This window comes from Anastrepha ludens, chromosome 3 (genome assembly GCF_028408465.1).
Source record: "Anastrepha ludens isolate Willacy chromosome 3, idAnaLude1.1, whole genome shotgun sequence".
NCBI classification, from domain to species: domain Eukaryota; kingdom Metazoa; phylum Arthropoda; class Insecta; order Diptera; family Tephritidae; genus Anastrepha; species Anastrepha ludens.
The window spans coordinates 68,359,621-68,387,038 of NC_071499.1; the positions used below are offsets into that span (position 1 = coordinate 68,359,621).

The following is a 27,418-nucleotide window of genomic DNA, read 5'->3' on the forward strand; positions in this document are numbered from 1 at the left end:
TATAAGCTTTCCAAGCTGCATTTCTAATTCGCCCACAGAATAAAAAAAAAATTACGAATAAAAATACGCTGATAAAAGACATTCAATAAATAGATCTTTTAACACTTTCATTTACTTTCTCCCGTAAGTATGTATATATTTCATGCCGTTATAAAGTAACATCAACACTTTTCTCCAGCCACTTGTTAATTGATTTTTAATAAATAAATCATAGCCTGACAATACTTGCCAGATCCCTTTGATAGTACCCACTCCTGTTTATTATTCTATCAAATGCTTATCAATTGTTGATTGTCTGCCACTGATTTGTTCTATTTTTGTACTAATCGATCTGCTCAACACGCCATAGGCAAATACATTTTCCTTGCAATACATGCATAAATGTATGTATGTGCTTACACACTTACATATGTTAATATGTATATATGCACTTTTATATATTTTTTACATTGTCATTTAAATAGTGTTCATGTTATTTCCCGCCATGTATCCGTATGTTAACCCAAATTTAGCAAGCCGCCACACTTCTACTAATTTCTAATAACACACACGCACACACATAAATACGAGCTTAGCATTCAAAATATCTACATACATAAATAAGTATGTACAAATGTGTATATACTTTGACTTGCTTGGCTAAATAAACAAATCGCACATTAGCATCTTTACCAACTTGCCGGCATGCGTGACTCCGGCACTCACTCAGACGGCAGCATTGGTGGCTGTTGGTAGTTGGTAGCTGCTTGTTGCTAGTTGACAGTATGGTTGCCTGCTGAGGATGCACTCAACATATTCGTCAAAGATTGTGATCACGCTAAATGCCAATATCCGGCACTATAGCATATTTATCGGTCTGCAATGCCGTCCGCCTATACGACTAATCGTAGGACTGCCTGACGTCATTGTGTGTGTGTGCCACTCGTTGTGCTTGTCCACTCTGTCTATTTGTCTAGCGCGTTCCATTAGCTACTACTAAAATACTACATATTGCTAAGCAACTAACGCCACATTGCCGCCCGCTCTTTCTACTCCATTCCACTCCATCTTCCATGCACATCTCCATTGCTTCTCTTATTGTTGTTGTTGTGCAAAATCACTAAAGTCGATCTTGCAGCTAAGCGTACACGCACATTAGCATAATTTCGTGTTATTATCTCCGTATTCCGCCCATTCGCACTCACTTGTGTTGCCCCTATCACGAGCGTCTGTACGTTTTAGTGTTTCTTGTTTGACTTGTTTGTTGACAATGTTGTCTCTTTGAAGCACTGCGTTCAGTGGGGAAGTGGTGAATTAATCCAATAGCCGTTGGCACTTAATTTTCACTTGTTAGCGAATTATGTTTTGATTGAATCATCAGGCGATGAGAAATGTGTTTGCCTCAATTCAGCTAGACGTACAGGTCTTGAAGTTGAGGCTATGCAGAAGGTCCATCGAGAGGGTACAATCGCGGACAGTATGCAGGAACAAGCATTCGAATGCATTTTTATGATGATAAGACTGACGATGAAAGTCGTCTGCATTTATAAGACAACGCTCAACAGAAGTTTGATGACTATGAGAAGAAAAAAAGTTAGGCAAACTTCAAAGAATATGCACAGTGCTGGACAAATGTTTTCGGCATCACATCATATTAATAAATAATAGGAATAAGTAAATATTAATTTATGTTAAGTGGAATTAAAGACGAAATATCAATACTAATGGATTTTACTTTTTAAACATACTAAAATTAAATTTAAAATAATTTAAAATACCAAAGTGGCGATTCTAAACTTCTTTATTATGTTTTGAATGGTTGTTTTTGGCCTCGAAAACACTGTTACGCATCTTCTTAACGCTTTTTCCTTATTTAAATAAATATGCAATAATATTACATTCTACACATTCGTGAATTTACTCTTTGACCACATTTTACACTCGCTACCTCTAAGCCATTGTACAGATGCATAAGTAAAAACACTCTCAGCTGGTCGTAAAAAAATGCCCACAGCTGAGATCATCTGATTCCAAACGCTCTTTTTTGTAACATGCTTGCATAAAATTATTAAATTTCATAGAAAATTGTTTCAAAAAGTTTCAAAAAATTCGTACAAATTTACATAGATATTTCTCAATAAAAATTCATTATTATAGATAAGAAATATATTAAAAATATTTGTTATTCTCAGTTTTCCAAATCAAATATTATTTCGTATTTTTTGTTGTCGATTTTCTTTTTTTTCATTATTACCATAAAAATTCTAATTTGGCGTATCAATCCCGCTAATGCGCTCAAGCAAAAATACCAAGCACTCACATCATCACACCCCTAGGAGTCGTTCAAAAAGTAGGAAGAAGAAGAGTGCTTTTACTTGTGCATCATGTTGCGACACTTTGATCAATTTGCAAACGAACGTTATTTACCACAGTACGTATGATGGCACTTTGCTAGAGCTGTATTTTGCATTGATTTTTCACTGGTTCGCTGTACCTGTTTGAATATAACACAAAAAGTTGATGAAACTTGCAGGGATTACCTAGCATAATCTCAGTTTTTGATGAAAAAATTAAGAAAAAAGTTTGAAGGGCGGGATTTTTCAAAATGACCAAAAAAAAAAAAATTTTTTTTAACAAAATTTATGAATTAAAAAAAAAAACAATTTTTAACAAAGTTTATTTTTTCCACAAATTGTTTTTTTGTTTTTGTTTTTAAGTATATTTTAAGCTTGTAATGATAAAATTAAGATAAACGTCTTAGGGGTGGCTTTCAAAAATTGGAAAAAAACAAAAAACAAATTTTTAACAAAATGTACTTCTTTTTCCAAAAACTGTTTTTTAAAGTATATTTTCAGCTTTTAATGATAAAATTAAGATAATAGTCTGAGGGAGGTTTTCAAAAATTGAAAAAAAAATTAACAAAAAATAATTTTTTAAACTGTTTTTTTAAGTATATCTTATTCTAAAAAATAAATAAAATGAAATTGCTAAAAATAACATAATATATTTCACTTTAAAAACCCCTGATTGGTTGGTTGAAGGGGTGATTCATCAGGAAACCACTTAGCGCTTCCGCACCATTTTGTTGCTCACCCTTGCTACGAACAAGTTATACGATTATTCTTTCACGACTATATCCAGTCTGATTGAGAAACCTCATAAGGTTGTTTACGTCTATACCATAGATATAAAAAACCCCTATGCCAAAATATTTGACGGGAAAATACCCATCCCCTACCCCGTATGTTTAAAAAAAAGGGAATAAGGGGGGATAGAGGGGGTATTCTACTTTCTAAAAGTGAAAACCTCACTTGTAGGCGACTTGTAGTTTTTAAGTTATTTGATTTTAAAAATTGTAAAATTGACCAAGAATCCTCCTATTTTGGTTACTACAACCAATAAACAATTTTAGAAGATAATAAATGAATAAGAATACAAAATTTTACAAATTATTTGTATATTATATACGTCTATTCATATATATATCATATAGGTATATTTATGGATATATGTACATATATATTTATATACATATATATATTAATGCCTGATTTTCAGTGAAGTAATATATGTTTGATTGTATGCATTTTGAGTTTACAGATTTGTATTTGCTGGGTGTATTTAGATTTGTATTCAAACAAAAAAAAAAGTTATTTATTAATATTTCATACATATATATGTTGTATTTGATAAAATATCATATATTAATATTTGATAGATATATATATTTATACATATATTTTATTTTAAACAAAAATACGTCAAATTTTCACTATATTATGAATATATGATATATATATATACATATATATATTTAAAAAAAAAAGAAAAAAATAGCGCCGCAGGCGAAAATTTGGAATAAAAAATCGCGCGATTTTTAATTCCAAATTTTCACTATATTATGAATATATGATAGATATATATACATATCGTCCCCTTAGTATTAAAATAGCCTATAAATTTTTTGATGTTTTGAGAAAATGAATTTCAAACTTTTTGTCGAAAGTAGCTCTCACTCAAATCTCGTTATGTCTGTAAATATTTATTATTTTTTGACTGACGTTTTGACCCACTTTGTGGAACTAGAATTTGACAAAACTTTGACCACATATAAAATCGACGATGGAGAATCCAAAAATTCAATAAAAAATTAATAGCCTATGAGCACATAGGCTATTGTTATACTAAGGGGACGATATATACATTTAAAAAAAAAAGAAAAAAATAGCGCCGCAGGCGAAAATTTCTAATAAAAAATCGCGCGATTTTTTATTCCAAATTTTCACTATATTATGAATATATGATATATATATCGTCCCCTTAGTATTAAAACAGCCTATAAATTTTTTGATGTTTTGAGAAAATGAATTTCAAACTTTTTGTCGAAAGTAGCTTTCACTCAAATCTCGTTATGTCTGTAAATATTTATTATTTTTTGACTGACGTTTTGACCCACTTTGTGGAACTAGAATTTGACAAAATTTTGACCACATATAGAATCGACGATGGAGAATCTAAAAATTCAATAAAAAAATAATAGCCTATGAGCACATAGGCTATTGTTATACTAAGGGGACGATATATACATATATATTATTAAAAAAAAAAAAATAACCGGATACTAAACCGTCTATGCTGTCCACAGTATTTTTGTGTAAAACTTTCTTCTGCGTAGGCGGCCTTCGGACGCACTTCAAAAAAATAACCCTTAATAGTGCCACACCGTCTCCGCTGCACATAGGAGTTTTCGTGAAGCTGAACTGTATTTCAAAAATCATATCGATATTGTATTTATATAATATATATTTATGAACTCAATATATACACCTTAGAGGTTGTAAACCCCCATTCCCTCATTATTCTAACAAAAAAGAGTGTGTGGAAATTATGTTCCTATGTTACTTCGTTTTCAATCGCATTCTATTTGTTTTTTTTTTTTTTTGCTTCTGGCAGCACTCCATTCAGCCATACTTTTCAGTTATTGTTAATTTAGCTGGCGCGTCAAGTGTTTGCAAGTTATAAATGCAATTTAAATTGTTAATTTATGGTATATATCCATAAAAAGAGTTAAAAACGTGTTTGTATGTTAATGTAGTTTGAATAATTATTAAAATAAATGTGATAAGTGCACTTATTGTATCAAAATTTGGTGAAGGTAAAAGACAAATTTTATCAACAAATAACTTAAAAACTATTATTAACTGAATAGTGTTGGTGCTAGTTATAGCAAAATAAGCACAAAATCAACATCTCCTGTGAATTTCATTGGAAAATTCGTAATATTTATCTCAAAACAAAAGAGGGGGTAGTGCATGGAGTCGGGGCCTATTTGACATTGAATAGATTTCTAAAGGATTATTTTTGTTTTTCAAAATATATTAATTAAATTAAAATTAATTTCAATTTACTTCTGTTTACACTCAAACTTACAAATAAACCAATTTTTTGAAAAATTTACAACAATGTTCAAAATATCTACTTAGATCACTTGACACGGAATCGCTCTATGGCAACTTTACCCCCATCGTATTTACTACCTACCATACATCTCAATAAACAAAAATAGCTGCAATAGCAACAAAATAAATACAAAATAAAGTCGTAAACTAAAATCACACAGATGTTGTAATATATTTATATATGTTTGTATGTATATGTAAATATGTACACATACGACTCTGTGCATATGCGTGTACGCATATAAATAGAATGTGTTTCTTCACACTTGTTGATTTCCCACAAAATGTTAACACATATTTTAGCGCCTTAACGAAACAGTTCAATTAATGCGAAAAAACAACCAGTCATACAATTATCAATCCGTTGGTAAAGTATAAAATTAAGTACATATCATATCTTGTTTGCTTATAGGTTGGTGCCTCTTTGACCGCAATCCAATCGTTATCGTCATTTTTTAGTGTTCTGTTTATGCTGCTCGACAGTTTTAGATAACAACAAAAATATACGACCATGCATGCGAACGCGTAATACCATCTCATGGACAGTAAAGCAAGCAGCAAAGAATGTGCTTGATCCCAGAGCTGTCATGTCATCCATCTTTCGCTTCAATGTATATTCTCAACATTTCGTTTCATCAATTGAGGCTAGCAGTTTCAAAGTACTGTTTGTTGTTACAATTTGTTTTCTTTATCTTTTGCCCAGAAAATAATTAAAAGTCTCGTTTGGCAATCGCATTATTCCCCTAATAGTTATTCGGTCAAAGTGCCGGTATTGGCCTTGTTCTTACCTTATTTAGGCTATGGCAATTGGTTATATTGCCTTGTTTACCACAAAAATGTGTACATACATATATGTATGTAGGTATAGAAGTGGGGATACTATTAACATCTTCGATCAGTTTGTTTATTGTTTGTATTAAAACAATGTATAGGAAGTAAAAGCTAAGGGTGTTTTCAAGTAGAGCGAATTGGGTTCCAAGCATCTAAGCATCTAATGAGTGGGAAGATCTCAGTACTCTAGAAAATAGGGATGTTCTAAAATGCTTGAAAAGTTTTTAGGAGAAGTTTCTCGAGAGAAATGTTTTTAGGAGAGAAAGGTTTTAGAAGAGATAACGACAAGTTTCCCACGCGGCATCTCAATGGGCTACAAACCTGAGTGTGCTCCATAGTGTACAACCGCTAATACAACCTAACCTAAACAGCCCATATTCGTATGTGGGCTCTACATCCCTTCTTCTGTTTGCCTATAGGAGGAAATTTCTTTAAGTCAGAGTTTGTAATATGTTAGCGGTTGGGCTACATTATGAAAACATTTTATATCGTATACAAGAGCTCCTGAGCTTCATCATAATGGGGTGATTCTCTCAAAAACCTTCTTCGTTGCAGCTTTTGCTCGGTAAAAAATACTCTCGAAGGTTTATTTTTGCCTGTCTAGAGGCATCATTTGTTGTTTCTTGTTCACTATGGGCTTCCAATTCGGGATCAAGCGCATGGTAGCCACGCACAAATCGGCGGCCGGTGTAATGTTGCTTTGGTTTTAAAGGCGGATTTACTTCTATGGAATTTCCTTCAGTTGAAATTGCTGAAGTAAGAAGTTTGCAAATAGTTTTGACCATTAAGTTATCTATATCATCACAGGTGCTATGCGTACGTCATCCTGTAATGTCCTTAATGCCATCCTGAACTTGCAACCTCTAGATCTTCAAATTCGAAAGGAAGCAATGAAGGTGGCGTACAGACTCAAGTCAAACGGTGTCTGGGGAACCGAAGGAAACACTGGCCACTGTCAGATTTGCCATTATTTGCCACTTTATTAATATGAGTTGTCGGAGCGATGCACACTGTTCTCAATGCCAGCGGACAATCGGGTGCCTTACGTTGGCTTCGGTAGGAAGTATGACGATTTGATCCCAGATAGAGAACAATGGCTAAGTCCAAAGAACCTATTAACGGAATATCAGCACACTTTCTACACCGACGGATCCAAAATCAGTGATGGTGGCAGATGGTACTTAGACGAAGACACTAAGTACTTCTACGCTACAGGACAGATGGCTACGGTATTCGTAACGGAAGTCTATGTCATTAAAGGTAGCATATTTGTAGTCACAGTCAAGCTGCATTGAGAGCCCTTGCTCTTCGAAAGAGGTCGGTGAATGTAAGACAAAAGTGAACAGTGTTACAAGACATAACAAAGTTTATCTTATTTGGGTGCCTGGACACTGCGGTATTACAAGGAACGAGTTGGCTGATAAACTGGCTAATGAAGGCTCTGCAAGCACACCGCTGGGCCCTGAACCCTTCCTAGGAGTCAATTCTGCATCGGCTCAATTATGGATTGACGACTTCATGAAGTCTTCCCATAGAAGGCGTTGGTCTGAGTTGGGGTGAGTGCTTTGTGAAACAACGAAACAGGAAATTAGCGACGTTTATCCTAAGCCTTAGCAGTACTGGTAGGTGTTATCACAGGGCACAACGCCTGTGGTCAGCATAGGGCTACCATGGGAATCATCGACGACCCTGTCTTGCCGTGAAAACGAGGACACTGCAGAGTACTTTTTTTGCAGCTGTCCGGCGTTCTCTAGAATCAGAATTAGGGCATTGGGGTGCGATGTCCTCAGCATGGCTAAAGTTCATACTCTTCCTCTTTCGGATCTCTTAAGATTCATCAATGAATCCAAAAGATTCGCGGAAGAGTGATCTCCAAACAATTTGCCCGTCTTATCATCATCCATTGTATCTATCCTGTCTTTCTATTCCTTCCACTGTAGAACAATGGTCTTCCTGACTTGTCTAGCCTCCATAATCGAATCTAATGTAATCGTCTAGTCAGTCCAATTTAGTATAAATTTTTTCCGTATAACCGGCTTTATATCGCTATATGCTGATTTTTGGGTTCCAAGTAATCAATCCTACTTGGTTTATCAGCATAGACCAATCCACACAAAAAGTAGTCTTAAAAAGTTTCATGACCCAATATATCACATTATAGGCCCATTCAGTTAAGAGGTCTTGTGGTTTTCAAACGATAGTCTCAATAAAGTAGAAGATTCACGCGTTCTATGGCTTTTTGCACCGTGTCTTCCTATTGCCTGAGTCATGTTTCGAATAGGTATAAGAACACCAAAAATGTTTCTGAAACTCAAATCACACCAATATGTGATTTTCCCTGGATATAATGGGGAGTCGAGAGTCCCGTGGTGATTGTTTACAATATTGTCCAATTATAATAAGTTTGCATATTCGTACACTGATCAAGCCAGATGAGCTTCTAGGCGTAAAATGTTTTCACCTTGAAATCCAGTTCATTTTCGGGCAAATTTCGTACGAATTCACTGACGCAAACAATGACCAGCGCCCAGCAGTAATCGAGCAAAATCGCAGCTTTTAGACGGCCAATTAACATTACCAATTCGATTGATTCGCCGATTTTCGTAGACAGTGCGCAGAAGATCCAACACAAGGTTGGCTCTGTTTCATATGGCACCTGGTGAAAACCCATGTCGTCCATGACATCCTCTTCAAATTGGAGAACCCAAAAATTTGTTAACAAATGGCGATAAAGCTCGCCGCTGACTGTAACGGCGGTTTCTCGCTCATTTTGCACCATTCCCATGACGCCACCCGATTAAAATTCGCACCAACTAGTCACTTATTGTGGATACATACTTACGTACGATTTCTACAAATGGATTAACTCACCTGCATAATTTACGGCTTTGTAGAGGTCAATGCTTCAAACTGTCAACGCCTCATGACGGAAGCTTTATTAATATGAGAGGTCTCAGCCGTTAATAGTCATAATATGTCAAAGCTGAAAAAGAACTGAAACCAAAAACAAAAAAAGCCGCGGCAAACGGAGAAGCAACAGTGTAAAACGAATATAGTGGACCATTGACACTTGAGAATCCAATGCTTGTTTTCTGTCATGTTTGTTTCTACCCTCAAGTTCAGTCTTTGAACTTCAAATTGTTTCAAATTACAAAGGAGACGCAGCCAAGTCGTAGCAAAGTGGAAAGTAAAATAAGTGAGGTGTGACAACATTAGCAAAAATATTTTGTACAAAAACGATTAGAAAATGACGGTGAATATTCCAATTAGACAAATGAGAAAATAAAAGAGGAAATGAAAAAAATGGATAAAAATATAAAGCCCCAAAAAATGAAATGTTTAAGTACGCAACAAATAAAACAATAAACCATTTTTCGTTGAATGACCGCATACACATTAAAATAAATATTTAAAAATGTTTGCTTCTTATGAATTTGACATGAAATATTTCTATAAAAGAGGCGAGAAAAACGCAAGAGTATAAGCGTATTAAGCGGGCCTCCGATCATCTCTTTGTAAATACGCACATTTATACAAACATAACATAGATATCTGAGTATTATTAAGGTGTTTTAGTGCCGAAAATTACCATCAACATTAAAAATATATCCGACCACCATCAACCATCATTTGAGTAATTTGCACGTCTGTCAAAAACCCACTAATCACCACACTCTACGCACTCTGGGCGAGATTAACTGACTAACCTCCTAAAAGTTCTACTGGCTATAAGCATTTTTTGCTACATGTTCAGCAACGCCTTAGGACAACAAACATGATGTAAGCTGTGAAGAGTTGAAATATTTTTGTACTATTAGAAAGAACTTAATAAATTGTCTGGTTGTTTGTATCTACGTAATTATGAGTCTATTCGTACAAGTAAGCATCTCATTATTTTTGGCTGCGCATGCGTTATTTAGTGGACTTGAAGCAACGAATTCAAGCCGAGCTTTTTGTGCGTATACAAATATGGGCGGTTTGTGTTAATTATTTCAGACATGGACTGACAGGTGGTTTAACAAAATACTTCTTGATACAGCACAAACATAGGTATGATATAATATAATAATAGACAGGCACAGACGAGTACATCCTTGAAAGATGTTGAGGCAAAGCTTACATGCCCATTCGTGAAAAGCAGAGTGCCTTCAGGATTATACTCGTATGTCGGCTCTGAATGGTAAATGGAGTTTTATGCAAAGCCTTTCATGGCGGAAATATGCTTGGAGGTCTGCCAGATGAGAGGTGGCCGTGGTTAGGAACAATTTTTTTATATGCAACGTATACGGTAGGGAGTGAAGCTAAAAGCTCAGGAAAACAATAAAAACCGAAATAATAGAGGTGTACAAATATTATCGATCTTCTTCCTCTTGCTTGGAGCGATAGCCGCTTTGCAATTTTGACCGAATTTAAGAAGTTGGGCCAGTCTTGCATGGAGCAATGTACTAACCGGAGCAATTGAACACACCAATCCTGATCTTTCCTACTCCTCTGTTCTGCTACAACCAGCAGGTAACGCTTAGACTACTTTCAGAGTTGGCTCGTTTGTATGCATTCGGAAAACATAATCTAGTCAGTGGACCCGATGGATCTTTATTTGCTGCACTATATCGCCTACGATACTCGCTATTGCCAACGTACAAAGGTCTAAAAATATTCCGCAGTATCTCGAAAACTCCAAGAGCCGCTCTATCGGATGTTGTCATTATCGGAGCTTCTGTGTCATACAATAAGACGGTCTCGTTGAGAAACATACAAAGTGTGATGTTTGTTCGTCGGACTTTACTCTACAGTTACCCATTTACTTAAAAGTTACACCTGTTGGGAAGAGCAATTCTCCGTTGGAAGGTTGATATCATTATCGATGTTTTAAAGCTGGTTCCATAATAAACGAAGTGTTTTGCTATTTTAAAATGATATGACGTGGGTGCCGATGTGTGAGTGCATCGACTGCTTTTTTGATGCCAGGATGTACTTCGTCTTTTTTTCATTTATCACCAGATCCATTCGCTTCGCTTCTTTATCCAGCCTAGAAAAGGCAGAACTAACGACCCGCTTGTAAATATATGATATTTTCATTAGGTACTGTATTATGATACTATGACCTAAAAATAGTTTTTTTTTATTACTACTATTTCATGAGTCTATAGACAGTGGCCGCCCTAGGTTGATGCGTTACTACCATTCGGGAGTGCGGAATGAGGTTCGAATCTCCGTACATGAACATCAAATAATAGAAAAAGTTTTATCTGTTAGATGTCGCCCCTCGGCAGGCCCTGACAAACCTCCGAGTGTATTTCAGGAGCTCGGCCACACACCTAGCAGAAGTGCACGCGCCAATTATTATTATTATTTATTTTTTTATTAATTTATGAATATCCACACGTTTCTTCTACTATTACTTCAAACTTGTAGTTCTTGTCATTGAAGTAATCTTTTTGTTAAGACGATCTCCTAGTTTGTAGTGCTCTCACAATCGCACCTAGACTCCGTTAGAAAGAAAATATAATCACTTTAAAGTTAAGCCAGCGGGCTTGAGATTCATCTCGAATTTTAATTGTAACTCTGAGTTGTGCCCTCTGAATTTCAACCATAAAAGTTCTGAACCACATTTTGGTCTATACATAGTTTTTAGATAGCTAACCGTTTCGTTGTCATAAAAAATACGTTCCTGGATTCCATAGAACCGTTGAGTGCAAGAGTCTTGCAGTTTTCCAGGAGTTTTAACGCATTTTTAGAGGGTTTAATGCCCTCAACACAGATTGACTACGATAGAAGAACACCTGCAATGCTCGCAAGTGCATCAGTTGATTAGTTGATTCAGTTTTGTCAAAATGATTCATCTGATGAAAATTAGGTTGAGGTGGCTAATGACGTTCTCGCTGCCAGCATACATTGGTCCGACTTGGGCCTTTTGTGATACCACTTGGATCCCAAATCCCTACTGCCTCTTAACCTAGCAGATAGAGTCAATGAAGCCTTGAGCACTTGTTAACTTTGTCGCTGCATTTATTTCCCTTGAAAACATTGCATTCGCTTCTGTCGGACGCGAGACACTTTAATTCATTTCAACTTTTGTTTGTCCTTGCTATCTCCGTTTCTATAGCTCTTCCCCAGGTTAGTGATGGCCTGCCCCTGCGTCGGCTTCCTTCCAATCGATTGAATTGCGAGATGTCCTTCGGCTCTCTTCTTCAAATATGACCTTAAAATGTGTAAAAGAGTCACCTTCACCTTCTTTTGACTATTTCTGTTCGAATTGCAGTTTGGTTTGTTGTACCAGAAGATGCGAAGTGCTGTGCGGAGACAACAGTAAACAAAAACGTGTAATCGCTGGAAGTCTGTGGCTGCAAGATTCCAAGTGTCGCAGCCTTACAGTAGGGTGCACTTAACATTCGAGGTGAAGATTTTAATTTTGGATTTACGAGTGATAACAGGGGATTTCCAGACAGCTTTAAGATAGCCAAAAGCCTGTTGTGCTTTATTTATGCGGCTTGTTACATTTTCTTTTGGGTCTCTGCTTGATGATATAATTCTACCCAAGAAGCAAAAGGAGCTGACTTCTTCAAGCTCGTTCCCGGACTTAAATCCGGCCAAGGACTGTCATTTCAGCAGCATTCCCCATATATGTATGTATGGGGACATTCAGCTGTTACAACAACAACAACAACTTCTTCAAGCTCAGTACGGTCGATTTTAATTTTTGTGTATGAAGTGTACGTAGTTTATGCAAACATAGATGGTTTCTGACCCTTTTTCGTTCTTGCTGCTTTTACTAAAGCCGTTATGAGGCACCGTCTCGCGTTAAGAATGTGGCTTTTAGATAGCCCAATGGCTATGGCCTGTTCTCTTATTTAGTTCTGAGTAGCTCTTATGATTTCCTCGTGTTTCACTCGTGTTTCACTCGGGCTAGACGAGGTTGACTGTGTTGTATTTACTGCTGAGTTTTCACTTGGTATCTGATTCTTTTAGAAAGAAGTTTCTAACAAAAAGCTTCAAGGAAGTGTCGACTGATTTTTCCGCTTAATTCAATGACCTATATTTGAGGTTTGCTAATATTTCGCTAATATTTTCACCTCTTTTAGAATGCATAAAATGCCTCCAAGGTTCTGTTATCTCAATGTATTTCCTGACTTGTGTAAACTAATTTTCAAACCATTCCAAAAGCCAGTAATATGAGTGAAATCCCGTGCCAAATAAAAAATTACTTCTAGATTTCATTTGAAATCCGCATTTTCGCTTGTCAAAACAATCCAATAACATTTTGATTTTATACGAACGCACATATGTACATAAACATTGACTTCAAAAAGATTAAAAATAATTGTATATAATTGTATTCTGTGCTTTTAAAATGCGCCATCCACTTGGCATAGAATTAAACAATAAATAAATTCGCTTTTTTTCTCGCTCATAATCTGAGCGCGAATTTGCGTGGCTGTTGAATAAAAAATATATAAAATACTTAAATAAACAAAAAATCAAAAAATGTGTGCCTCTTAAAAAGATTTTATTTGTATGCATATACATATGTATGTATGGTGTGTGTGAGTATGTGGCTCCTATTAATATGAGGAGGAAGTTGCCAAGTTGCCGCACGCGATGATTCACTTTGCCTTAGCTGGGGACTGAGCCCAACTTATTATGGTTTCGTTTTGCTTGCATAGCTAGTAGATATGTATGTATTTATTGAATGGAAATTAAAATGCAAAGACAAATATAAAATTTGAGTTGAAGTTCTTCTTGATTGGCGCTTTATTATGCAGATAATTTTTAGCTCTTCGAATTGGTATTTTTGTCGACTTACGGTTTGGAGGTTGTGTATCGGCTATTGTAAATATCGTCGCTATTGTTTTTAAAATTGTGGTTAGAAATGGATTCAATTTGGTAGGAAGTAAAAAGACAAACTTTTAATTATTGATATTAAGATTAACGGTTGTTTTTTAGAAGTATAGAGTAAAAATGCAAGAAAATTAAGATTAACGGTTTTTTTTGTCAATTTAAAAACAAAAAATCTTTGAAATGGTGAATATTTTCGCCTTATTAACTTGAAAATATCAAGATATTTAAATTTATTATTAATAATATCCACCATATGGCCCGAATGTTTTCTACGAAGTTAATCGTAGTTGGTCTACCAGCATACACCAGTGTCTTGAAATATCTCTATTAAATGTCCAAAGACATTCACATGGTATAGGCGGCCATTTGAGAAGTTCGGTGCTTCAGAGGATTCGGTGACCAAAAGTTCGTGGTATTGTCCAATGATCAAGAAGGGCTGATATTAAAGAAATAATATCGAATGATAGAAAACGAAATTTCGCATATTAAAGTTGTAGATGATGCAAGATAACTAAGAAGTAAGTGACAAAATAGCGAAGATTTGTAAGACAGTAAGAAAAGTTTGGTTTGGAAAAAAAAGTAATGCTCTCCACCAGCTCATTCCAAATTCACTGTGAGGGAGAATATACATATTTCTTTTATTGTGTCGAAATGGGTGTCATCTCGCTCTATTTTTTAATATACCTATGTATTCTCGGTGTTTAATTTAATAATTTTAATAAAAAGCTACATTACTTAGCGGTATAAATACAAAATTTCACATATAATTGGTGATCAATTTTGAGGTATCGGAGTTTAAATTGAAATAAAACAACGAAAATTCAAATTGATTGGGCAATCTTTATTATTTTTGTGTAGAACCATAAATGACATTTATTTTTTAAGATAATCCCTTTCAAATGTGGGCCGCATCTGCGCCGTAATTCTGCCATCCGTAAACACCAATTTTAAGGAACTCGCTGAAGGACTTCGGTCGGTATCTCGTGACTAACTTTAGTAATGTTGGCTTCCAATGCCTCAATCGAAGCTGGTTTATCCACAAAGCACAAAGCATTTAGACTTTACATAACCCCACAAATTAAACTCCAAAAGTGAGATATCACATGAGCTTGGTGGCCAATCCACTAGTACGAGTCAAGAAATAAACTTCTCAGTGAAACGAGAGATTGGCAAGCATCGCCGTCTTGTTGTAACCAAATATTGTGGAGATCACAGGTTTCAATTTCAGACATCAAAAAGTCATTTATTATGGCGCAATAACGTTCGTTATTCACTGTTACACTGTTGGCGCCAGCCTCGTCTTTGAAGAAATATGGGCCGATGATTCCTCCAGCGCATAAGTTGCACCAAACGGTTGTTTTCAATAGATGTAATGACTGTTCATGAATGGCAAAAAACGGCAATTTAGCTTATTGTAGCAGCCATTAACCCAAAAATAGGCCTCATCCCTGAACGAAATTCGGATCCCAAAATGCGGATCTTCGGCGAATTTTTCAAGAGCCCAACGACTGAAATTATAACGCTTTGGAAGATTGGCCGGCTTCAAATCTTGGACTAGCTGTATTTTATACTCTTTCAAACAAAGATCTTTAGGTAAAATTGCCTAGTAGCGTCAAAAGATGTGAAAAGTTGTTGAGATCGACGCCGAATCGATTCTTCCAGGTCTTCGGCAAAACTCTCATTTACAGCCCCAATATTCTCTTCACTTCGGGCTGTACGTGGTCTAATCGGTCGAGTATCATCCAATTATTCCCAATTTCGCCCATAGTTTGCGAATAGTGCATTTCATGGACAAATGTCGTTGATTGCTGAAAAAATTATGTATTTAGCTTGACAGTAGTCACGCGTGATTTGTCAAAAAACCCTATTGGAAAAAGTACCTCCAATCTGAACACTCTTTATGACCGCCAGGTAGATATGCATTATGTTTTATTTAGCTGATATAGAGCTGATAGACTCGATTTAGCACTTCGCGTGAATTACAGGCATTTCGAAACGGATGCCTCAGATCTGGGAGCCTGAATTTCTAGGAGCATCTGAACATTTTGCACGCAGCCTCGCTGGTGGAGTTAGTAGAATTCGTCACAAAGATCGATATGGTTTACGGACATGTGGGAGGGGGCTGAACACTCCTTTCTTTCTTCGGCAAGGTAGTGGGTCCTGTTAGAGACAATGGAATGAACTCTGTCTCCAATTGACTCTGCCCATATTAAATCATACTAAAATATAAGCACAATTCTCTATTTATATTTTGTTTTTCAACTCTTATATTACCATATTTATTTTACTGAAAGAATCTTTGAACTCATTATACTAATTTTTTTTTAAACGTATAAAATAAAAATAAACTACATAAATCTAATTATCTAATTCATGTTAAATTTAAAATATTCTACTTATTAATGATTTATCGTGTGTGCTGCGTACGGTATGTGAATACCAATAGCAAAGACGTCGTCGAATTTATTCAATAAAACTGTCACGAAAACTTGTTGACCAAAACTCGTTGACCATGAGTGAGTGGCGCGAGCGCGAGTACAAAGCTCGATTATAGGTGACATAGCGTTGACATGCTTGACGCTAATGTGTGTTGGGCTTCATGAATGCTGGTTGACATTTCAGTTTTTTCCTTCAATATATACTTATATATGTATACATACATGTGTACGTTCATATCTTTTCGCTTACTATTTGGTCTATTCACACGTCGTCAATATTGAACTGAAACAGGGACGTAGAGAGGTGGATGCTGTGGCTTTATTATTGCGGTAATTACCGTTTCCAAGCGCTTAGTTGACACAAAAATTGGGCGTCTTGACACTTTGGTTGTCTACTCAGCTGACTGCGCCTGCTCGAAGCATGCGCAGCACACACGCCGCATGCACCGTTAAGGAAACGTGCATAGCGTTAAAAGTTTATTGCTTTGATAAATGCCGCCGCTAAAGTTTTTTTACTATAAACATAGTGCGCTATTGACACTGCATTTTTATTTTTGTTTTCGTATTTCAAAAATATAATCATTTATATTGTATGTTAATTTAAGTTGTTCAAGTGGAGTTACTCGCATGTTTTAAGGACAACAGATTTGTCGGCGATGTTTAACTTAGTATGAGGGAGTGAATTCTATTTTTATTAGTCCTATGTGATGTGAAAATCTTGCACCAGCAGAGCTTCATTGCGACTCTAGGCCTTCCTCGGTATGCACTGCAGTACTCATTAACCTTATAGAGTGCAGCGTGCCGCCTTTTTCTTCATCCTCTTTGAGCTCTTTTTCTCACAGGCGTTTTAATGAATCGAAAGTACATTTTGTTTTCTTCTATTTTGTTTATTTTCCCTTTCGGTTTCCTTTTGTATGCATATTTTATTTATTGTATGCCCTTTCCGGCTTTTAATAGTCGCATTGCTGCCGAGTTAATAAAAATGCTCAAGCGCATGCGCATATGATTTTCGCCCATTAAACGATTGCAATTGAAATAAATGTTCAGACCCTCGTCGCCGCTGTTATTGAAGTTGATTTTCTACGCATTTTTCTCTACATACGCATGCCTTTATATGTAGGTATATGAAATATAATGTGTGTAGTTGTGTGTGCGTTCATATGTACTTTTTTGTATATGCAAATTAATCCAAGAGTTCAATGCCAGCGAAAAAGAGGCGTAATAATTATGGCTCAATAAGGGGAGTATTATAAATTTTATCTGTGAACAAGCCTATGTGTGCACATACAGGCATATGTATGTTTGTATATACATATGTACATATATAAGAATGCAGATAGAAATTAAGATAAATTTTGCTTTCAGTGGTGTATCCTCATGTACATGCAGACATACATTCATATGTGCATTTGAGTCCAACAGTTGTGGCAAACGACCAATTGAATTATGGAAAATTTAATGGGATTATAGTTTCTATATTTTCATAAGTACTTAGCATGACTTTACGAGTTTAGCTGAATGTTATTTTACGCCATCATGGAAGTTTGGAAATCTTATTAAGATCGTAACAACATATCTTTTTTAAAATCGCTATTTAGACTGAACAAAACTGCGGCAAGGGCTCTTACCAGAGTCGTCACATACAAGACCCTTTTGAAGTAGTTGTCCTGGCAAAGAGGATGGTGAATAATTTTAGCTTTCCTTTGTATCGCGATGCAGTCAAAATGACTAAAGCATTTTGTTTTTTCAACGGATTGCCAGAGATTATTTTAATAATTAATTTACAATAAAAGTTCTTATATGATAATAAGTGGTTTAAGAAGACTGCACTTGAACAAATTAAAGCGACCCCGGTTAGAGAGATGTGCCTCATTCCGGCACTACTGGCTATAACGTCTGAAAGGACGGAATTAAAAGAAATATATGTGAGATTGACAGACGCACGAGGGACTACCAGCAGTGGGCATAACTTCTAAACTATAATGTAAAAGCATTAAATTTCATTAAAATTGGCATCATTTGTCGAACGAAGAGAGCTCTGAACCATACGTTAGGCAGAATCGATCGGACGCGTTTAACTTAGCCTTTAATTAATAAATAGAAATACAACTTACTGTAATTTAACTTTCATTTTGCACGGCGAAAAATACAATCGCACTTATATAAAGGGTGATCAATTTAGAGGCATTCGATTTTTAACATCGGAAATAAAACAACGAAAATTCAAATTGATTAAGTAATCTTTATAATTTTTATGTAGACCCTATTTTAACATTTATTTTTTTAAATATAATCCCTTTCAAATTTTCGCTGCAAATGCGCCGTAATTCGGCCATCCGTAAGCACCAATTTTGAATGACTAGCTGGAGGACTTCGATTGGTGTCTCGTGACTAACTTTAGCAATGTTGGCTTCCAATGCCTCAATCAATGCTGGTTTATCCACAAAGCACAAAGCATTTTGATTTTACATACCCCCACAAATAAAAGTCCAAAAGTGAGATATCACATTAGCGTGGTGGCCAATCCACTGGTACGGGACGAGAAATAAACTTCTCACTGAAACGACGACGCAGTAAATCCATTGTTTCAAGTGTTGTACGGCAAGCAGCGACGTCTTGTTGGAACCAAATATTGTGGAGATCACGGGCATCAATTTGCGACGTCAAAAAGTCGTTTATCATGGCGCAATAGCGTTCACTGTTATATTGGCGCTAGCCTCGTCTTTGAAGAAATATGGGCCGATGATCCTCCAGCGCATATGCCGCACCAAACGGTTTTTTCAATAGATGTAAATACTGTTTCTGGTTATTGGCTTGGGGCTGCTTTTCAGTCCAGATACGGCAGTTTTGCTTATTAACGCAGCCATTAAGCCAAAAATGGGCCTTTCGCTGAACATCATAAGTTGGCCTGAGCGCGCGATGAACACTTGTCATAGAGCGTTGATTTTCGTAATAGAATTGTACGATTTGTAAAAGTTGTTGAGGCATACTCGTAAATCTTTCCATGTTGAAATGTTAATGAATGCTGAAAAAACTATGTATTTAGTTTGACAGTAGTCACGCGTGATCTGTCAAAAAACCCTATTGGAAAAAGTACCTTCATTCGATCATCCTTTATAATATGTATGCATGTATATCACAGCTCCCCACTATTGGCGTACTAATTTTAAGCAAATTTTAAACTCATACTGAATAACGGTCACAAAATTATCTGGGTTAGTGCAATAAGTCCACAAGGAATGATTAAACCATTATAAAGTATTTCTTTGTTCTTAAGAATGTACATATGTACTTAATTATTTTGCGGTGCACAATCAACACCCTATATTAAACGAATTTGTGCGTATCACTCATAGTCGTGGGGAGTTCGGCGTCACAGTAGTAAAAAACGGCGAGCTCAATGAAACCCACTCATGCCGGAAATCGTACATAGAACGTGTTTATTTCACAAATGATCGCGACAATAACGCTTTCCTATGTAAATATATATGTCTCTATATGTGTAGGCACACTTACTTATGCACAAATATACGCGTAATTGATTTGTACCAGCGCGACTGGCAGTCTGTCTGGTTTTTGGGTGCGTGTGGAACTGTTCGTCAATATGTATGCGTATTCTTTTAAAGTGAAGAAGAAAAAAAAAACTGGATCTTATATTAGAATGGGAGAAAGGAGGAGTGGTGGATAGTGAAGTAGTGGTAAATAGTGGTAAATATTTCATTCATGAATTGCGTTTATAACGAAGGACTCTGCGCGACTTAAGCGGACCAAACACATGCAACAAATTATAACAATCGGTTGAAATCGGCTTGCAACAGATTGAAATTTGATAAGAATTTTTTTTCTCTTGCAATCGTTTGCGCGCTGGTGTGGAAGGTTGACAATTTTTGTCACTTCCTTTGAGCGAATGAGCGGAAAAATGGCCACATTAAACAAAATATTTAATGGAGGACTAATAGGGTCATTTAAAAGCCAGTTAACTTTTGTTTCTTTACCTTCATTTTGCGCACAAATAAACATCATGCAAATTATTTTCTTTCCACGTTCCGTGCTTACAACTTGAAATGGAAATCGTCAACTGATGCGTAGCGGGTGGCGAAACGAATATCAACGGATTGTTATGATTTGTTGCGTGTTTGCGGGCCGCTTTAGACAGGCTGCTGGATTATCAGTGAGTGTTGTTGCTTTAAGAGTATAAAAGTGTAAGAGTTGCGTATCTCATATTACCCAACTAATCTTTTATTTTCATATGAATTTGAGATGCATTTCATACGAAATAGCTTTTCCAAATCTTCAGCGTTAATTTTAAACAGTAGCTCCACAAGTTGATTATAGTTTTCCCAATTTAAAAGCCGCTTGTTTTATATGGGAGTTTTCTCAGTTATGAAGTTGAGAAATTAGTAATTCACCACTTGCCCTCAAAGGAAATAATCTGTTTTTTAGTTTAATAATTTTAATTATTTTTTTATTTTATTCAATATATTGGCCCTATACGCTTTGCTTAGGTATTTGGCCGAGCTTCACCTCCGATTTGAGGTGTATGTCTTGCTGTTTTTCCACAAATGGAGGGACCTACTGTTTCACGCCGCCTCCGAACGGAAAAGGTTTTTTTTTATACAGAAATACACTCGGAGGTATGCCTTTGCTTACCGAGGGGAAAGCGCTATTTGAAAAAAACTTTTTCTATCAATTGATGTTTCGTGCCCTTTCGAACGATTCTAACGATTCCGGCAATGGCGATCATATCATAGGAATATTTATATTGTTATTTAAATATTCGAGGTCGGAATATTAATTTATACAAATTTTTTTAAATAAAAGTTTTGCATATAAAAATTAAAAGAAAAATATAAGTGCCGAAGAAAGTTGCAAATTATATCTGAAATATATGGTACTTGCACTGAATTCGAGGAATAAGGTTTGTGAAAATCTTTAATTTCAAGTGGTAAAGAATGCTGGAACTGAACTTGAGAACTAATGGGTTATCAAACGTTGGATAATATTTTGTTTTGTGCTTGCTGGGTAATACGCTCAAGTCTATATGTTTATATATGCATACATGGCGTGTTGTTAATTTTTTAATGGCGCGTGCTTCTTTATTTAAAGGTGCTGCCAGACAAGGTAGGGAAAACGCTTTTAGCATACCTGTCAAAGTGGAAAAATGCATAAAGCTATTACAGGCGTAGTCAGTCGCGCTATGCATTTGAAATATCTTTCGGAAGTAATTTTCGACTTCTCAATTTTAATACTTTTTGGCTGGTCACACATCAATAACTGATACTTGCATATGAGTAATGATATTCTTTATTATAAATGATCGGATGTTGATTTCATTATAAAGAGGAAGGTATGCCGTTAATAGTGGAAAATAACATCAAGCAAATGACCACCACGACCACGGACAATATCCTTTTCATGAAATTTTCCATAACAACATTGCAAAGTGGCTGCCCTATGTCCTCGATAGCCTCATGAATTCCATCTTTGAGGTCTTGAATCGACCCTGGGCTGTTGGCGTAGGCCTTCTCTTTTTCGTAGCCCCAAAAAAAAGTCACAAGATGTTAAATCACAAGATCTCGATGGCCAATTGTGATCACCTCTTCGAGAGATAACACGGTCGGGAAATTTTTGCCGTAAAATATCAATGGTTTCGTTGCTTGTGTGGCACGTAGCACCGTTCTGTCCAAAATAAACGTTGCCCAAATCAATACCATCCAATTCCGGCCATAAAAAATTGTTAATTATCTCGATAGCGCAATCCATTCACCTTTAACACCTGTTATTGGAAAACGCTTTACTTGATAGAACTTCAAATGTGTGATTGAGTGTTTGTTTATGCTTCATATTTTAAATTTATATCAAGAACGTGAAAATTAATACTTTAATTTATTATTAAAAAATAAAATTCCGATGAAAATAATTGGGTTGAGGAAGGGGGTAAAAACTATTTGGGAGTGTCTGTTTGGAAGAAAAACATTTTGGTGGATGATCGAGAAAATCTGTATTATAGGGTGTTTATATGAGGCAATTTTTAGTGGAAAACAACTAATCACTAATCATCACTAATCACTTTCACTTGATCGCCTATCAATTTTAGGCCGTTCAACTTTTTCTTCGACTTAGTTTACTCTGTTCTATGTCTGCGTCCATTTTGATAGTGAAATTGTAGCGAGTGGCTCAATTGCGACTGTTATTAATAAAATATATTGGGTGTTTTTTTAAGAGCTTGAGAAATTAAAATGATAATACAAAAGATAAATATTGTTTTTTTATTGTAAACTGTCTATCTTTACTTTTCAACTAATCGCCTCGTGTAAACATGTAAGAGTATCATCTTATTGGGATTTTAAAGTATAAAATTCTAACAAGAATAAATATCTTCGTGTTATTGTAGATTAGTGTAACCACACTGTAATATATGTAATTGGAAAAGAAAAGGTATATTACGGCTAAAGTTCGTTTAAATACTCGAAAATATATTTAAAATCAAAGTATTTAAATTGTATTTGGTTGCAAAAAACAAAAAAAAAAGATATTTTATTACTAATATGCTAAATTAAAAAAAAACTGATTTTACTAATGCGGGTATTAAATATCAATTCATCAACAATGTCATCCGGCAGCCCTCGAATGCTTTGACAACATTTTCCACAAAAATATTGTTTAAGATTAGTTTTTTGACTTTTTTGACAATTTCATGACTCTAAATGAGCTGAAAAACAGTTTCTTAGCCAAGTCTGAACGCACCTTTACCTTACGCAGTTTTACGCAAGTCTTTAAGATGTTTTCACGTTCTGAACTCGCATAGCAAAACACACCAAAAAGTACAAAAAAAGTAGCCATCAACACGTAGGCTCGTTTAAAATAAAGCAAGTCCAAGAGGAAGCGCACATTTCGACTCCAGACCGTGTTTGGGTGGCCTGGACTGGCTGGCCAGCAACGCTCTTTGGTCTGCTGTATGCGATTCTGTGGTGCCAATTCTTTATTGAATGAACCGAATATGGCTGGTTGGTAGTTTGGGGACTTCGAATAACAAGTTCGTCAAAGCCCACGCGTCGCGCTTGCTATGGCGATGACGCATTCGATATTTAGCGGATTACCAATTTACAGCGTGTATTTTTTGTGTTTTTATTTTTTTTATTTAAGTGGCTACCAGTAGTATTGTTGCGCTGTGTTTCTGGGTTTGATTTGCAATTTCCGCTTGCAAACATTAAACTCGTATGAATTGTTTTATTATAAAGGAATTTATTTATTATCAAGCCATTTACAAAAAATAAAACACATTTAAAGCGACAGCTAAAAACTTGACCTCTCAAGAATTTCTCATCTAGCAAGAGTTTTGGAAAGCTATGTGTGCTATTAAAAATATTAAACACTTGAAAGTAACAAATTGCCAATTGCAAACTCGCCTTATATGATTTGAACTTGTCCAAGTGAAGTACATCTAAGAATATGGAATATTAGAGTCAGCAGCTCGCGCTTGCCTAGCTCCCTTTGCAAAAAAATTTTAGGACTGAACTAGAAAATAAAGCAAGATGGAGTACCACTACTTGAAAGGAGACTCCAAAATTGTTTCCCACACTGGTACACATATGGCTCGAAAGAACCCCAAGGCATGGAGCCCGGAATATTTGTTCCCAAAACAAGGTTGTAGATCTAATTGGTAGATTTTCAAATACTTCCTGAGTGAAAGCACTTACGGCTTTGCCATTCTTTGAGGTCAAGTCCTCACTAGCTTAGCAATCTCACTGGTCACCGCAGACTACATAGCTATTTGCACAGGCTCGAAATACGGTTCAACACCACCAACATCTCCAGAAACACCACTACACTTGCTCCTATAATGCGGTGCTGTAGCGAGAAGAAGGAGTAATCACAAAGCCTTGTACACGCAGATTCTTTCTGAAAAAAGACCCATAGTAGGTTTGCCGCATCACAATTGCAAACCGATAAAAGCTCAGCTTGATGGATTTCAAAGCGAAGGGGTCTGACAAGAGATCGGAAACGGGGAAAAATATGTGTACTCTCTGAAAAGGAAGAGTATGATTACTATGAACAAAGTTCATGCAGGACATTGGTGGTGGGAGAACGTGCTAAAAGGCTGGGTAGGAAGACATGATTTCTCATCTCTGCCATCTGTCGTAAAAGTTTGGTTATATCCAAAGAGTTGCTATATTATTCAGTAAAGAGGCAACGGCTTAAGACGGCAACTATGGCAATCTAGCCTAAGCGAGTTTTTTGGGTTTGGCAGAATCACTTAGCAACTTGCCGGAAGCCAGCATCTGATCACTCATCCACCCATCAACCCAAAGTAAGCTAATTAGTACAATAACAACTTTCAAGCTTCTGGAAGACGACCTTATAACTTATAAAAACAAATCGACGTCTATTGCGGAATAAACTTCAGCCAAAAAATTCAGATTTGACTGATACAAGAGGTATAAGTGCTGGACTACCAAAAAGTAGCAGCAAGGTGTCTTCAGCAGATATCACTTTTCGAGCTGATAAGCGGGAAAAGTCGTGTTTTATGAGCTGAAGCAAACAGGAAATAATCAATATTTCTGCTTTCAGCCCAGAGCCGCCGATCGGAGGATGTTCTGTAAGTGAGGAAGATTGTCTTACTGTGAATGAAATTACTTCGTTATTCTTCTATGAAGGACATCTGAATCTCAGAAAACACGTTGGCCTAGTTTCTGCCATTTTGATGACATTTCGGAACTGAAGGAAGCTAAGGTTATTTCTTTAAGTAAGGCGCAGAGTCAGAATGGTTTCAGATGAAAAAAAAAATTACTACTTAATTATATGGGAATTATTTGGGAAAAATAAATCCATTATTTTTTCGGTAGAAGGCTGTAGGGGTCGATATCTCGTAAAGTATCGATCAAACAATTTAAGATTTCTGCTCATTGTGAAGGTGACATTTCACGCTAAAAAAATTGCTTTCCAGTTTTTTGTTTGTTCTATTCAGTTGTGAGTTACAGGGTGGAAGTCAACAAAAAGAAAATTCGTCGATTTCGTTCAGGCATTTTTGATGTTAAAGAAAATGTCGATAAGATTACAGAAATAATCGAAGCTGACCGGCATGGTAAATCGCTCAGGAGCTTAAGATCGACTATAAAACAGAAATGGTGGATATCTTTTTCCCCAAACTAATATTAACCTTATGGAAAATTTGTGGTTCCTGGCTAATAAGTCGCTACCGAACTAAAATATGCGGTATTCGGTAAAGGAAATCAATATCTGCATATCAGGAAATGGCTTTCAATTGGTGAACATACAAAATTTATTACCTGGGTTTTATAATTTTAAATCAATCACCAAAAAACAAAAAAAAACACAAATTTTTCTTCTAAATGCTTTTATTAGAGATTGAGGAATTCTGTAACTTTTCAAATTTTTTCTATTAATTTCTTGGATTAATAAAAATTTGAGCTTAACAAAAAAAACAAGGAAATGATTTTTGATAATTTTGGCCACTACTGTATATTTTTGTTTACATTGGTTACCTTAGTATTTTACTATTTCTATTCTAGATGCATCAACTTATATCAACAATGTGTCAATTTGCATTTATATATTTTAATAAATTTTATTATTACACTTATTTTTACAATATTTTTCTCCAACAAATAATCAGCATTTGTTTACTTGGCTTTTAATTTAATTACATGCAAATTTAATTCACTTTCAAGTTTTTATCTTTATTTACATTTTTACTGTACTAGAAAAGCCATATACAATACATATACAAATGTTTGCATTAAGGTGCATCACTCTAAATGCAAAAAAAATTCGCACTATTCTTCCATCGAAATTATAAAATTTATTTTACTTTAAGACTTCCACCAAAATGTTTCGGAAAAATACTTAGATTAGCATGAAAGTACAAAAAACTGATTTTATTTTTAAATAAAATTAATTTTCAATGATATATATTTTTTTTCAAATCACCTCAGACGATAAAAGGGCGGAAGCTTATCGGAACTGCATAAAAATTAAAAAAAAATCGTCTCAATGAAATCCAAATATTGATATTGTTGGCGCCATTTTCGATTTCTTTTTTTTGAAATATGCGTTTAGGAAATATTTTTGTAATAAAAAGGCTCACATCGCTCAATATTAGGTTGAGTTATTAGTTAGTACTTAATATTAATATAATATTTTTTAAAAACTAATTTTGAAGTACATTTTCCACCGGAGTTATAAATTCTATTGTATATTTAAATATTGAGGTTATGTTTTATTATTTAGTGCGCAACTAAGTTCCCGCTGTTTGTCAATAGATGCCGCCAGCAGTGTGTGCTAGTCGATTCTAACATAACCTAAACGTCATAAACCAAGTTTAGGCATATGGTTAATCTTTTTTGGTTTTGTGAAAATGTCTGATTTTGTGCCGAATAATCGTCATTTGCGGGAAGTCTTGGTTTTCCTCTTTCGTTCGAAAAATACGGCGGCTGAAGCGTATCGAGAGCTACAAAAAGTTTATGGAGATGCTGCTTTAAGTGAAACAACGTGACGAGATTGGTTCCATCGCCTCATCGTGATTTTAATGTAGTCGACCGTCTGCGTGAAGGAAGGCCAAAAACCTTCGAAGACGCTGAATTGGAGGCATTGCTCAATGAGGATCTGTGTCAAATGCAAGAAGAGCTTGCTTCAGTATTAGGAGTTACCCGCCAATCCATTTCCAAGCGATTGCATGCTTTGGGGATGATTCAGAAACAAGGGGACTTGTGTTCCTTATGAATTAAAACCAAGGGATGTTGAACGTCATTTTTTTGCCTGTAAACAACTGCTCCAGCGGCAAAAAAGAAAGGGTTTTCTTCATCGCATCGTGACGGGTGATGTAAAAGGGATTCATTACAGTAATCCAAA

The 27,418-nt window shown here is 35.7% G+C and overlaps 1 protein-coding gene across 3 annotated transcripts in view; it reads left to right on the plus strand.

Moving 5' to 3' along the window:
- The window catches only part of LOC128858172 (GAS2-like protein pickled eggs), a 223,850-nt gene that overhangs the window by 34,690 nt on the left and 161,742 nt on the right, over positions 1–27,418 (plus strand). The window lies entirely within an intron of this gene.